Raw genomic sequence first — 12,938 nt, 5'->3', positions numbered from 1 at the left:
TAGCCAAAGAATTTACTCCATTGATGATCAATGACATCGAGGTAGGAAGAGCTTAGTTGACCAAAACTGTGTGTGTAATTAATTAGCTTTGCAGCTTTAAGAATATAACATACCTTGGGCACATGAACAATTTCACTCAAATCCATTCAGATAATTCTAGTTCTATGGAAATATTGTTCAGATCCAATATATTTTACTCAGTTCAGAAAGGGTAGTTAGTTAGAGTTCTACACCGTTACAACTCAGCATTCCTCTAAGCAAGCAGTAACACATGGTCTGCAGTGTTAGAAGACAGTACTGTAGTAACAATGGCTTCAGAGGACATAAATCTTCAGAATGAGGCCATTTTTTTCCTGCCATATGACAAACTGGTGTAATTACATAATCTAATGTGACAAGCAGTGACCTTGTATCATGTGACTGGGATAAGCAATATTAGGCTTTAATTTTCCTGACCATACTGGGTGTCAGAGATATGGATTTCATTGGTGTCATTTTCAGATGGTGGCTAATAATCAAGAGATTGTTTAATGCCATATCAGGTTGGTTTGCTAATGGCTCTATCGATATAAATAGCGAGCTGTCATTTAACCAAAATGAGCTAATGATGGATCTACTGAGTTTGTCGGGAAACATATTTTTTTTAAAATCAGACAAAAATGAATGTTTCTCATGAGATGGAGAGAGTTTAATCATGTGTCTGATCTGTATATATTCATATTATATATATTAATTTTCCATTTATGAACTATAATTTAATTATACTTTTGTCTGATTGCCTGACTTCAGACAAAGTGAGGGAAAAATCAGCAAGTTAAAATGCATAGCCATTCTTTCAACTTGTGGTTATACATTAAACACTTTTAACTGACTGCTCATATATGGGCGAGAAATTCACCAATTTTGCAACCAGTTTTTTTGGCGATATTTCATCATAATTGGTGAAAAACCGGTCGGCGGGAATCTCGGTGACGTTTTGCAGCGGCAGTTTTCAAGTGGGGAGAGGAGCGCCACCGTGCAAGACCCGAAATAGCGTTTTCGCAAAAAATTTGGATCTCAAAATACGCACCCGTATTTTGAGCGAAAAATACCAACATGTAAAAACCTGCGTGCAGCCCTTGGAGCAGCGGTAAGTATGAAGACCTGCAAAAATGGTAAGTTAAAGTTTTTATTTTTTAATTCTTTTTCAGCGATTCGATAGATAAGTGTCTTGTAAATGTTGTGAATTTTTTTTTCCCCCAATTTATTTTTTGGTGTTTTTTCATCCTCCCAAGGCCCAACTCGCAGTTGTATCGGCCTCGGAATAAAGTTGGCGAGGATCATGGTTTGCGCCCCGAATCCCGTGTAATGCCGATTTTTACCGCTGCGGAAATTAACGGTTGAATTTGCAGCCTGATAGTGAAGCGAAAGCGGTAATTTTGATGAATTTCTATTCGGTCAATACGAAAAATGATCAAAATTAACCATGTCTGGATTCTTTTTGATTAATTGTGCACAGAACAGATTTGGGGGAAAACTTATATTTAAGGGCTGTGTTTTAAAGAAAGGTATAGTCACACAAGTTGGAAAAAAAAGCACCGGGAAAGGTGGTTATAATGCCAATTTTCCCCCAAAGACTCTAAGATGCCATTTGTTAGCTTGTCTCAGTAATTGATAAACACATCGCACCAATTCTGCTAGAGTATATTACATAGATCTTCCTCTCAGATGAAAAAATAAAACGACCGATGCGTGGGAAGTTAGTCAGGTTTTTAAAGCAGAAAGCTGAAAGGACAGCCTTTATCCAGACTAAAAAGGATAGTTAGGAGTCAGTTGATCTGATAAAATCAAGCAATAGGATCCACTGTTGGGGGGGGGGGGGGGGAGAAGGTATGGCATGATTATTATTTTATATTATGGCATAAAAAGGTGTACAGATTGAATTATGCGAGTCCAATCTTAACCATTGCTCTTGCATGTTCACTTGCTATGAAAAAGTAGCTTAAGAATTCATACCTGGCCTAATCTTACCAAGTGTTTTTTCAACATGTGGGAAAGAATTTCTGGTTCAGATTACAAAAAAGGTATTGTTACTACAAGTTTGGGTTCTGCTATCTTGCAAGTATATAATAGACAGCGAAAGTCAATTCCAGAACACAATAGAGAAAGATCCAGACAAGAGGGACAGACGCCAATGAACCCGAGAAGGTATCCACAGCAATCCCAAATTTGTAATTTGCATCTTACCAAGCAATCCAACTGTGCATCTTGAGTGGGGGGAAAAAAAAGACTCTCTTATCCCAAAAAGACACTGCTTACAGTTAACCCTTTACAGATTTCTCAGTGTACTCATTAATTGCTAATATATTGTACTTTGCATTTTTAATTATAAATATTAGCTTTTGAGTTTGTTGAAAGTCTGAGATATAGAAGTGAGTATTCTTCAAAAAATGTTGGCTCAGTGGGTGGCACACTTGCCCAAGTCAGAAAGTTGTGGGTTCAAGCCCCACTCCAGAGACTTGAGCGCAAAATCTAGGTGCAATACTACTGCGAAAAGTATTGGCAGCCCTTTGGGCAAAGCAGCAGCAGGCAGCGCAGCTCATCAGGACAGGGATTGAGGCAATACTGCACTGTCTGAGGTGCCATCTTTTGGATGAGGTGTTAAACTGAGGTCCCATCTGCCATCTGAAATGGAAGTAAAAGATCCCATGGCACTATCTCAAAGAGTAGGAGTGGTCTCCGCGGTGCTTGGCCAATATTAATCCCGCAACCAACACAAATTGAAACAGATTACCTGGTAATTATCACATTGCTGTTTATGGGATCTTTGTGTGCAAACTAACTATCGCATTCCTACATTACAACAACGACTACACTTTGGAAGTACTTTGTTGGTTCTGAAACACTGTGGGATGTCCCGAGATCATGAAACTCACTAAATAAATGCAAGTTATTTCTTTCATCTTTTTCCTTGTAAGTGCCTCTTCTTTTCAGAGAAAAGTTTAATCAAATAGTGCAGCATGAAACTACATTTAACTTGGTTATCAGATTACTGCAAATAAATGCAATAGTGAACTTTCCAATCACTCAAATCTATGAAGAGATTATCTGAAAAGGTACAACAACCCTAACTCTGCAATTAAAAATTAACCAGGTTCCTTGCAGCTGATTGTCACTCAGCCACCCCCACCACTGTTAGAATTGCTTGTATGGTTGTTGGGTGAGGACTGCAACAGACTACTATGATAGGTTCCACAATTGGATTATTTGAAGACACTCACTCGTCGTATGAATAATAGATACTTTGGTGTGCACCAGATAGTGGCTGCTGGCAATCCAATGGCACTAAAGCCGATGTCCCGGAAATCAGTTAGGTCAGCACAGACCAAGAAACAAAGCTAGGACCTTACTGCTCTGTATAGCCCAAGGAGAAGGAGCCAGGCAATTGCTTTCCTTTCAGAAAAAAGCTCACTCAAATAGCCTACTCGTTCATCAACCGCAGAACGACATGTACATCAAAAGGAAAATGAAGCGCGCGCACTCTGCTTGGGTGGGAAGGGAGAAAAAGATACAAGAAAGCAGGGCAAATGTGTTACAATTTTTTTTAAAATAGTATTCAAGATTTGGTAGCTAATCATTCTCCGCAGTGACGGTTAAATAAATTATACAATTACATTACATGTGTTTTATACTAGCAGATTTTATCAACATTGTACATGGATTTTTCCTCCTCGCCATGACCACTCAAGCACATCCTAAACTCTGGCAAATTAGATCGATAAGACAACTGCAGCAGTGGCTTTTGGCCAACACTCGTTTCTCAAGCCAAAGACTGAACCTCTTCCAATTTTCTCTGCTGCTTGGCCCCTTAGAACTTTGTCTGATCCAAGATGGGCATCCCCAGATAGCAAGCTGCCAAAATGCAAATGCTAGTCAGTCTGTGGCACTGCACATGGTAAATTTGCCACCATGCTACCATATACAGTCAGCATTTGAGCTTCAATAATAATCCTGTACCTAAAGAATCCCTCTATCCTCACTTAACATGTATCTCTCCATCACACTTGCTGTGCGGAAAAAACCGCAGGCAATCTGCTCTGGTGGTATGCTGTCTTGGGACCCACATACTGCACTCCTACACTCCTACCAAATAATGTTCAGTTCTTATTTAAAGAAAATTGCTAGTTACATAATTTTAACTGTAACTTCGATCAAGCCTACTGTGCATTCATTGCCCCCCCTCCCCCAAGGATGATCTGTTCTTCCCAACTTCATTATTACATCTAGGCTACATAGCCTTGAACAGTCTTTCCACATGACTATAACTGGAACAGGTTCTTAAGTTTTGAAGTAATATCTCATATCTACTAAATTTAAAATAGCTAAGGCCAGCTAGATATTCTGATCAGTTTACACATCTTTCACTGTTGCCATTTTTCAGCAGCAGTTTGATGATATTGATCTTTGCGTACGTGTTTAGGTTAAACTAAACCTGCAGATTTTAAGAATCATTCTGAATCGAGGTAACTTTATTTATACTTGCTCAATGTTCGTAACCAGAGTAGGATTTCACAGGAATTCAAACTTCAGATTGGTTTATCTCTTCATGAATAACAAAAAACTTCAAATATTCCTGAACTCTGATCGTGCAATGGAGAAACGATCTGTCGAATAGGTGGTAAATTGGAAATCGACAGACTTGACACCTCCTGCTGGCCAGTTTCAAAACTGTATTGGTAAAGGACAGATGGATCTTTGCTGAATACATTACCCACACCTTCAACCAGGGATGGCTCAGGACAAAGGGGAAAAAGAGAAAGGGAAACCTTTTTTATGTTGCAAGTTTCACCATCAATGAACCTTGAAGGCCAAGCATTGAGCGTAGGCACAACTATTTTTCCTCTGCTATATTCATAAAATCAATTACTTAACTCCATTTTTGCACTATACCAAATACTCACTTTTACTGTATTTTACACTTTACAGTGCCGACGTCACAGCAAAGGTTACACTGCTGGATCCATTATGTTTTTAGAAGGTATCACTGGGAACCAGCATATAACTGTTCAGAAAAAGTGAACAGGGATTCTTCCCCCGCCCCCCGCAGAATGTTTTCAGCAACCACATCATATAGGCCCAACAGGAGACAAGATTTACATTTCCTTATCCCTTGTTCCTGCGATATACAAAAACCTAAACCTGCATTAGAGCACAATCTTAAAACAAGTAGGTCTCAATCTACTTATTAGTCTTCAAATTAACTTTACTGAACTAGTACATATTAAACACTTAAATTGTGATACCCCAATTGTACTTTGAGCTGTTGCACAATGAAATTCAACTCATCAAATACAAGCCTGGGGCCTCATATGAACATGTAGGTAAAATTCCCACTAGACAACAGGCAGTTGTGTGGAAGAAATATGTGCCCCTTGGCTACAAGGTGCAGGAGTTAAGTTACACAGTAAAGAAGTTTTACAGTTTGGATAATTTACATAAACATTAAACAAACTTATTTTAAAAGGCAAAATACCAATCCTTTGGCTGTCTACATTGATTTGTACAATTCAATAGCACTTCAAAATGAAAAGCAAAATAAAAAAAATGGCCAAATAATTTGTTGTATTATGGCTTGGTTAGCAGCAGTTTCAAGTCCATCCACAGATGGACTCTTGGTTATCGTGTTGGTTCCACTGGAAAATTACCCTCATTGTGGAACTAATTAACTTAGTGAGATGTGTATATGGATAGGGCTTCCATACGTCAGCACAACTGACCAAGACTTTACTGTCTGATTTTGCAGTGCAAACACAGCTATGCACACTTCAGTAACTAACCATCTACATCACAAGATGCATTCTTCAACTTCTAAGCTCTTACAGTAATGTAATTTAGTGTTTGCTACAACATTACCATTTACTGTTGCTAAAATTATGTTTTACAGAAATATTTATTTTTCACAAGTTTAATGTTCATATATCTTATTTTATAAATAAGTTATCTGCCTTTTATCCTCTCTTTCTCTCGAAGGTGAGAACTTTTGTTGTGGTGAAGTACCATTGATCCCAACTGCCATCCAATACCTCTTGCCAATGTGTGGCCCCAGACAGTAAATGGCTGCAGGGCTTTTCAACTGTGGGCAGTATTTCACCCAGTTGTCATCACCCAACATAAACATATAGACAGGAGGTCACTGAACAGGATTCAAGAGCAGGAACCACGGCAGATTCCCCCCTCATTAATTGAAGAACATCAAGGCGGACTGTCACAGTTAATATCAGCCAACTCAGTCCAAGCTGGGAGTGGAATCTGTGACCTAGTTCTTCTCTGCGGTAGCTCTCTTGTCCACTAGATCATTAGGAGAGAGATCAATGTTATATTACTGACGCTTCAGTTACAGCTCTTCAACTCCCTAGGTGTCCAATCCAGAGGTTCATTACTGACACAGCAGTTACAGCTCAACTCCCACGATGTCAAATCCTGAGATTCGACTGAATTCTAGTAATTAGACACCATGATAAGTGAAACATTTCACTGACATGGAAGTTGTATTTGCAAGTACAGAACTATTAAATATAATAACTGTTTTAGGATTAATTATGCCGGATTTTATAACCAAGCGAATTTTCAACACATTTCTCTAAAGATCCCCTGAAAATAAATCTTACTTGTCGGTTTGTGGTCAAAGTTCTTGGGGAGGGGGGTGGCGGGGGTGATAATGTAAATGTGTTCTGGTTCACGCTAAGAACAAAATCAAAAAAGCTGGAAACACTTCGCTGGTTCGTAAGCATCTGTGCAGTGATGACAAAATCTACACATGAAATGTTAAATGATCTGTTCTCCACACAGATGTTGACTGACCTGATGCGTGTTTACAGCATTTGTTTCTTCAGTTCCCTCATGCTTTTACATTTGGCTGCATTCATTGTGATACACAATGAACCAATGTCAAGTTTTATTTGGGTCAATCAAGATCCGAATGGATGCCACACATCTCAAAGCACATCAGACACTGATGTCTCATTAATTCAGCTGTCCAACAATGCCGCAATAGACAATGATTATATTCCCTCAAATGTGTTGCTCAAACAGCTATTATGGTCTTACATGCCACAGAAGTGCTGTTCATAATGTACAATATGCTTCTTAATTGCATCATTTGGCTCAGAATAATTCTCAACATTAAGTTAAACTAAACATAAAACATTTTTTTCAAAAGCTCAAATTTGATATGTCGAAAGCTACGCTATGGTTATAGAAGTTTATTTAAATTACTCTTAAGTGCATTTTCCGCTTGACCATCTTCAAATGGCTTTTTGTACATTTTGTTGACAATAATAAAATGCAAATGCATGCACACTAAAAATTAGATGTATAGAACACACTGGATTCACTCAATTTTCCACAAAACAAGTTCCTATTCTTTTTGGGGAGAAAAGAAAGGCACGGGGAGTTTTAATTTAAAAATTCTACTCTTCATCCTGTAGAACAGTTGCGTATGGAAACAAATGTAAATATGATTAAATGAATGCATAGAAATCAGCACTTCCATCATCACATGATTCAGACAATCTGTGAAATTATGATTTTTCAAAACTTACAAACTGAAAACTATTTACACTTTCAACAGGAAATTATTGGACAAGATACCAAAATCCGTATCTATCCAATTATAGTTGAGCATCAATTAAAAGACCATTCACCAAATTAATGACGCATATAGCACGACACAAAATATCCAAAATTTCACACCAGTATGGCATTGCCTTCAGATATTTTGATTCAGCTGAAATAAAAAGCAATCCCCATCCGAGTACTGGTCAGTCTAAACCCAAGAAAATGTTGGCAACAACAATGCCCCTATCTGAATCACACCTGCAACATCAATGTATGTGAAAAAGCCAATATAGATGCCCTTAATGAGCAAGTGAAAAGTAATGGTCTGAACCTAATTTCTGCTGCAAAGCAGTGCTCCACCAGCATATAAATAAAAGCCATTGTAACCCTACTGGCAAGCCATCTTTAATTTTGTTGTAATTTGCATTTAATTCCTACTTATTAGAAAATTAATATTTACTAAAATACACCAAGACCGCTCAGATAATGTTCACTGCAAATTCATAATTGAAAATCATAACACCTTTTGACAGCATACATGAAAATCTGTTGATTACTTTTGTTCAATTTCAAAATACATAGTCAGCTCCAAAATAAGTACATTTTTTAAATCTCAAAATTTGACAGAAATTATTCTAAACATGATTATCTCTCACAAGCACTTCTACTATATTTTTTCCTCCATGCTAGGTTTTATTTTCATCCACCTTTTTGACTATGACCTGTTCTCAGCTTCTACCAATCTTGCTCTATGACCAACCATTAAACGATACAAGAAATACCCAAACTATTTGTCCTCCAACTTCCCACTCCCTTCAACTCCATAAATGCCTCTCATTTGCTCAACAACTCCATTTAAGTGTACAGCAGAGACTGGGAACCATCTTTGTAAAGAAACAGTGCATACTACATAATATCTACATGCACCCAACAGCCTCCCTACTTGTCCCTTTCCCAAAATGTCCCTCCCTTACCAATTTGGTCTCTACAAGACTACAAATCATGCTGGGATCCTGTTTCACAGCCAGTGGCATCCCCATGATCTCTCACCACAGTGGTAGTCTATTTGACCAGTGGGGCCATCACAGTAAAGACAAATCTCGTCTGCATTCAATGTTCACACACAGCAATCAGAACAGGAGCCTTGGTTGAATTTCAGGGGAAACAGTTTCCACTAGCGGGTGGGGGTCAGTAACCAGAGGATACATATTGAAGATAACTGGGAAAAGAACAGGGAGATGAAGGGCATTTTTTTTTATAAAATAAAGTGAATTATGGTGATCTGGAGTGCATTGCCCGAAAGGGTGGTGGAAGCAGATTTTCAAATGGGAATTGGATGTTTGTGAAATGGAAAAAAATTGCAGGGCTATGGAGAAAGAGCTAGATAGTGGGACTAAATTAATAGTTCTTTCAAAGAGCTTGCACAGGCATGGTGGGCCACTTGGCCGCCTTCTGTGCTATAAGCTTCTATGATTGTATGTACAAGAATATGGCCATTGCTGAACTTACACTTCCAAGTACTTCAGGAAGAGCATCTCTTCTTCTCCTTAAGCAGTCCCTCGGAATAGAGGAGGACTTGCTCCCACGCTAAAAATGAGTTCTCATGTGATGAATGAGTCCTATGCGGGACTTAGAGTCTCTGTCACAGGTGGGGCAGCGGTGGTTGAAGGAAAGGGTGGGGTGCTTAGGATGCTGTGTGCTCCTTCCACTGTTTACATTTGGTTTCAGCTTGCTCTCGACGTAGAGACTCGAGGTGTTCGGCACCGTCCCGGATGTTTTTACTCCATTTTGTGCAGTCTTGGGCCAGGGATTTCCAGGTGTCGGTGGGGATGTTGCACTTTTTCCAAGGAGGCTTTGAGGGTGCCCTTCAAGCATTTCCTCTGCCCACCTGGGGCTCACTTGCTGTGTCGGAGCTCCAAGTAGAGCACTTGTTTTGAGATGAGACACTCATATCGGGCATACGGATGCGTGGCCCACCAAATGGAGCTGATCAAGCATGGTCATCCACTGTGTGTAACTCACCATCAAGGTTCATGAGGAACTGCCACACGGGTACTTTTTTTTTTAAATAAAAAAAAAAGTGAAAATGTTAGTAAGTTATCTGGAAACTTGAAAATGGGAAACGACATCAATCTTGCAGTCCAATCGGACATTTTACTTCAACGGGAGTCTCAAAGAAAAGCCTGCATCCACTTCATCCGACATTAGGGATTTACATCTGAGCAAACAACGTACAATAGATGACATCCATTTCTCAGCAGCCTTGGGAGGGTGAAGACAAGTGATACATTATAACTTACATTTATATAGCACCTTTAACATAGTAAAACATTCCAAGACGCTTCACAGGAGTGATCATCAAATGAAATTTGACACTGAGCCACAGAAGAATGTATGTGAGCAGGTCAGAGGTAGATAAAACGACTTACATTTATATAGCGCCTTTCACGACCACCGGACATCCCAAAGCGCTTTACAGCCAATGAATTTACTTTTTGAAGTGTAGTAATTGTTGTTGTTCTTTCGTCAGTCCCTCGGAGTCGAGGATGACTTGTTTCCACATGAATGAGTTCAGGTGACTGATGAGACCAATGCAGGATCTACAGTCTCTGTCACAGGTGAGGCAGGTGGTGGTTGAAGGGACGGACGGGTGGGTGGGGTATTTGGGTTGTCGTGCGTTCATTCCACTTGGCTTCCACGCGCTCCGAGACTCGAGGTGCTCAGCGCCCTCCCGGATGCTCTTCCTCCACTTGGGAGTCCCTGGCCAAAGACTGCCCCAAGTGTCGGTGGGGATGTTGCACTTTTTCAAGAAGGATGTGAGGGTGTCCTTGAAATGTTTCCTCTGCCCATCTGGGACTCGCTTGCCGTGTCGGGGCTCCGAGTAGAGCGCTTGTTTTGGGAGTCTAGTATCGGGCATGCAATGCTTCAATGCTGGGGATGTTGGCCTGGGCGAGAACACTGACGTTGGTGCGCCGATCCTGCCAATGAATTTGCAGGATCTTGCGGAGGCAGCGTTGGTGGTACTTCTCCTGTGCTTTGAGGTGCCTACTGTACATAGTCCATGTCTCTGAAGCATATAGGAGGGCGGGTATCACTACTGCTCTGTAGATCATGAGATTGGTGCCGGGTTTGAGATCCTGGTCTTCAAATACTCTCTTCCTCAAGCAACCGAAGGCTGCACTGGCACATTGAAGACAGTGTTGGACTTCATCAGACGTCTGCCCTTGTTGGCAGTAGGCTCCCAAGGTATGGAAAGTGGTCCAAGGCCTCGTCATGGATCTGGATAATCGGGTGGCAGTAATGTAAGATGGCGGCCATGGAAGCTCCCGCTTCATCCCTCAGCTGCCGCCGAGTGTGAATGTCGCCGATCCTCGCAGCCCACGGTTCCTTGATGCAGGGCTCTTCGCCATTTTCGTTCGTCACTCACCACCCGAATCACTGTTGCAATGTCGGAAACGTAGCAGTCACTTTGCACACAGCAAGCTTCCACAAACAGCAGTGTGATGATGACCAGTTAATCTGTTTTCTTCTGTTGATTGAGGGATAAATATTGTCCAGGACACCAGGTTTTAAGAGTTTTAAAAAAGAGGAAGCGAGGTAGAGGGGCAGAAGGGTTTAGCAAGGGAATTTCAGAGCTGCTAATGTGTCTAGATGTCACCTGTGGCGCAGTGGTCGCACTCGCATCTCTGATCTCGCATCTCAGAGTTTCAAGCCCCACTCCAGAGACTTGTGCAAATAATCCACGTTACCGGCCCCTCAATACTGCACTCTGGAAGTTTCAATCTTTCAGATGAGACATTAAACTGCGGGGCGGGAGGTAGCCTTAAAAGATCCCATGGCACGAATCAGAAAATGCTGGGAAGCTCTCCCGGTGCCCCAGCCAACATTTAAATCTCAACCAACATTACTGAAAACAAATTTGACGTTGATCTCACTGCTGATTGTGGGAGCTTGCTGTGTACAAATTGACTACCGCGTTTCCCTGCAATACAACAACGACTACACTACAACGGAAAAAGTACTTCATTGGCTGTAAAGCTCATTGGGACGTCCGGAGGTCGTGAAAAGCGACATATAAATGCAACCCCTTTCGGTAATGTTTACTCACATTCTGAAGTGACTTGGTAAATATCTGGATCTCCAACCCTTGCGGCCCAATTAAAAAAACGAGGCGCCTCAAACCCCCAAATTGCGATCTTGCTCGGTCACAGGAGAATAAGCTAGCATTATTCGCAATTATTTCAACATGCGATGAATTACAGATAACAGAAAACTGGTTCAGCCTTTTCCCCTTCCTCTTGGCTAGAGGTTGAACTTTCCCAGATAATTTGTTTTCCGCGTTCTCGTGACATTTAGAATACATATTCTGCACACACACACAAAGACATACACACCAAAAAACATACGATCAGATAAGTAAAAAAAAAGGAAATAAGCGCCGCCCGTACCGTGCACTGGAAGCAGAGAGGTACTTCTTGCACGGAGGTGGTCACGGAGCCCAGCGCAGCGCACAACATGTCCACCTGCTGTCAGCCGGTTAACGGCTCGCAACCCCGCCGTCACATCAACAACCAACCGCCCCACCCCGGGTGGGGGCTTACCTTTTCCCGCTCACTTTCCACTCGAATCCTCGGGGGGGAAAGACACGGCCTCTCGTCGCGGCGGCGGCGGCCGAGCTTCGAAAAGCGACCGGCCGTTGTTAGCCCTCCCGGGCACCTCACACTGACGCAGTGAATCCCACTCGGTCTCTTCCCCCCCGCCAGATCCCTTTTTTTTGAGGGGAGGGGAAGGGTATTTGTTTTTCTTGGCTCTCGGACGACGATTGCTGAGGGGGAAAAAAGGGAGTTGCCGCCGTTTTATTTTGTGTCGATCCTCGCCCGCCGCACCTGAGTAAGCGCCATCGGCTCGAAACTGGTCGCTTGCCGCCGCTGCCTCCCTTACTACGCGCCGCTCACACCAGCTCGGGAGGCAGAGCGGCTGCCCCGCCTCTTTCCTTCCAACCGTCTTCGGCCGCCCCCTCCCCTCCCCCCATTGGTCCGCCGGGCCCCCTCCTCCCCCCCATTGGTCCGCCGGGCCCCATCCTCCCCCGCATTGGTCCGCAGCGCCCGCCCCCCCATTGGTCCGCCTCCTCCCCACTTCCATTGGTCCGCCGCGCCCGCCCCACTCATCCACCGACCCTCCTCTCCCATTCGACGGCCATCGACATCAATCGTGTGACATCACAGAGGGTGGGCGGGGCGAAGACGCTCCAGCCTTGGTCGCCTCCAAACTGTGTTCCGGCTGGGATGCAAACCTTGCGCCAGCGAGCTACAGGCGCTGATTTTTTTGCGCTGTTTAGATCT

At 42.3% G+C, this 12,938-nt stretch overlaps 1 protein-coding gene across 2 annotated transcripts in view; it reads right to left on the bottom strand.

The window, feature by feature from the left end:
* scai (suppressor of cancer cell invasion) overlaps nt 1–12,281 on the bottom strand; it is a 223,721-nt gene extending 211,440 nt beyond the window's left edge. The window contains exon 1 of one of the 2 annotated variants that reach the window (XM_070862672.1): nt 12,198–12,281. The gene's annotated coding sequence lies outside the window, so the exon portion shown is untranslated. Of the gene's footprint in view, nt 1–9,105; nt 9,652–12,197 lie in introns of those variants that run through there. The other variant, XM_070862671.1, reaches the window with a different exon arrangement.
* Nucleotides 12,282–12,938: the final 657 nt, after the last annotated feature.

This window comes from Pristiophorus japonicus, chromosome 20 (assembly GCF_044704955.1).
Source record: "Pristiophorus japonicus isolate sPriJap1 chromosome 20, sPriJap1.hap1, whole genome shotgun sequence".
Lineage (NCBI taxonomy): Eukaryota > Metazoa > Chordata > Chondrichthyes > Pristiophoridae > Pristiophorus > Pristiophorus japonicus.
The sequence above is the reverse complement of the archived record's forward strand: the minus strand, read 5'-3'. Positions and strand labels throughout refer to the sequence as shown.